This window comes from Littorina saxatilis, linkage group LG16 (assembly GCF_037325665.1).
Source record: "Littorina saxatilis isolate snail1 linkage group LG16, US_GU_Lsax_2.0, whole genome shotgun sequence".
NCBI classification, from domain to species: Eukaryota; Metazoa; Mollusca; class Gastropoda; order Littorinimorpha; family Littorinidae; genus Littorina; species Littorina saxatilis.
Window position 1 is genome coordinate 4416080 of NC_090260.1, and position 3255 is coordinate 4419334.

Here is a 3255-nt window from a genome sequence, read left to right on the forward strand (position 1 = left end):
TTTGAAAAGTAGATATTTATTGGAAAAGTACAAGGGGGGATTAGCAGAAGATAAGTTTGACCGCCTCTGGCAACCATATTCTAACCTGGTTTCATGAAAATTGTCCAGTACTAGGCTCTACTCCTCCTCCCTAATTCTTTAACAGTATCTTGATATATATTATGTTGTAAACTTGAATCTTGTAGTAATCAATATTTTTTAAAGGTCTAGCAGTTGTTGTAGTCAAACGGTCCTATTCAGTGCCTCTTTAACTTTCTCCCTCTCTCTCTCTACTTCTCTCTCTTTTCTAGATCATTCTTTTTATGCATGTTGTATGTATGTGTGTGGCGATGTGAATTGTGATGTAATGTATAATGTTTTGTAAAAAAAAAAATTTAAAAAGTTAAAATAAAATAAAAAGGAAAAAAAAAATATATATATAAAGAACATGCGCAAACACGTAATACTGACCTTCTATAGGGAAGTAACATTGAGAGAAAACAGCTATCCTCTCGTTTATGTAATCATGTTTTAATGTGTATTGTATAATCCGGAGCATCAAACAGTGTTGTTGTGATAGATGGATAAGTGAGTGATGAGGGTGAATGAGTTAGCCAAATCAAGAGTTCGAGGTGTCAATGCTACTTTGGCCAAAACCCAATGCAAGCGGACGGACGCGATTCTGGTGCCGGGAATGTTCTGTGGCCACATGGCTGTGGCGCTTTGTGTTGAGCCGTGCTTCGAAGTGTGGCACACAAAGAAGGATGTTCTCCGTGCATAAACCGAGTTCTAAACAAGTCATTTATACAAAAACTGTAAATACTGTGACAGCAAGTGTTTCTTTTCTTCTATGGATAAAACCCAACGCAATAGGACTCGATTCTGGTGCCTGGAATGTGGTGTGGCGTTTTGCGTTGAGCTGTGCTTCCAAGTGTGGCACTGTAAATACTGTGACAGCAAGTGTTTCTTTTCTTCTACATGGATATATTCATCATAGTCATCACCCAGTCATCTCATTGTCTCATTCAGGTTAGTAAATTCTTTTTTGAGTATTCACTAACAACATTTTGTGCATATTTTCAAACATGTCTGTAGTATTTATGTGGTGCCTCTGGACTTTTTTTTATTTAAATTGTTGACATTTTCAATAGCATACCACACAAACACAACAAGCCTTTTGACAAATACAAAGTACATTTCTGAAACAATGAAAGATCTTTCTTTAATTGTGTGCAAAAAGTAAGTCTCCACATGTACTAGTTTTTTTACAATATATTTTTCAAAATACAATATTTTTTTCAAAATTTTTCAATTTTGGTTGTCAGCAGGCTATTTATTGACATTTTCAATAGCATACCACACAAACACAACAAGCCTTTTGACAAATACAAAGTACATTTCTGAAACAATGAAAGATCTTTCTTTAATTGTGTGCAAAAAGTAAATCTCCACATGTACTAGTTTTTTTACAATATTTTTTTCAAAATACAATATTTTTTTCAAAATGTCCCAATTTTGGTTGTCAGCAGGCTATTTATATGCTTTGGCTCAGGCGTTCTGAGTGTATAGTCATGTCATAGGGTGGACGTGTTGAATGAGTTAAGCCACCAAATGCAATTTTCCCTTTTTTTAATTTTGAAAAATCAAGGCTTACGGACTACTAACCCGTTTGAGAGTATTTCATGGGTATGACCCTTTGTACAACATACTTTTCTCTCTGTCTCATCGCAAAAATACACTAACAATTTTTGATTTAAAATCTTTTACTTTGCCATTTTTTTCAAAAACAAAACAAAAAAACGACAACAAACCATGAACATATTTTATTTCCTTGTAAATCTGTTTTGCTTCTTTCTTTCCCTTTGTATTTATTTTTGTGAGTTTGTTCTATTGCAACAGCAACATTACAGCAGAACATGTATTCACGTAGGCTATTAACTGAAAGCAGAACACAACCCAGTAGCAACTAAACTGAACAATTTGATATAACAGAAACTACATTACAGTCATATGGATGCTTTAGTCTTGTGCACTTGGAACATTGATCGAAGCACCTAACATGGGTCCAGTGGCTTGGAGCTGCATTAATCATGTCCAAGTGTTTTCTTTGTGTGTATTGATACTCTAACGATAGTCTTTTTTTTTAATTTATAGAGAATACGACATTAGTCGAGTTACGAAACCTGACATTTTGAACGAGGCAGCCCATGTCGTTATCATCAGAGAACGACACGACACGCATGCAACGGCCCGTACACGGCCAAACATAGCAAGACAAGTGCAGAGCTATGCAGAGCAATGACTTGGCGCGCAGACGGTTGAAAGGTCACACACTTTCAAATTAAATTTCGCCTACAAAATCAACTCTGCACAGAGAACACAAACCAGCTGTTGATTTGAGCCAGTTTCTAACTAGAGTGATAATCACACAGACATAAAGCTATGCAGACAGACAGACATCTTGCTTGTTTTACAAAAATATATCTTACATGCATCCACGGACGTAACAATAACAACAAAAACAACAACAACAACAACAACAACAACAGCAACAGCAACGACAACGACAACAACAACAACAAGAACAACAACAACAGCAACAACAACAACAACAACAACAACAACAACAACAACAACAACAACAACAACAACAACAACAACAACAACAACAACAACAACAACAACACACTTATAACATATACGAAAATATAACCAGAAAAAGTGATGAGTAAAAACACAGACAGACAGAAAGAAAAGACAGACAGACAGACAGACAGACAGACAGACAGATATACAGACAGGCAGACAGACAGACAGACATAACAAGAGCAACATTAAATATAATAACAGGAATAACAAAAAAACAACAAGAACGGCAACAACAAAAAACACAAACCAAAGCAAACACACTAACAAACGATCGCACAAACAGTAATCATAAATATTGATGGACAGACACCCACACAGTCAAAAAAGCTGGTACCCCTACATTTTTCCGAATCAAAACGTACCTCCCAAAATCGACGAAAAATCATGTATTCGCTTTGATAAACACGCGTTTGTTTGGGTGCGGGATATACACAATGTATTGGGTTTTGGGTATTTATAGTGTGTTTTTGATATTGAATAACATATTGCAAATAATGACTGCGTCATTTAAATATGTGTACATGTGTGTTTAGATGAAGATATTTTGTCAAATTATTGCTGCTGCAGTCGATATGAATTATAAAATGCCCTCCCTCCGCCTCCCACATTCTCGATCAAAGTTTTACT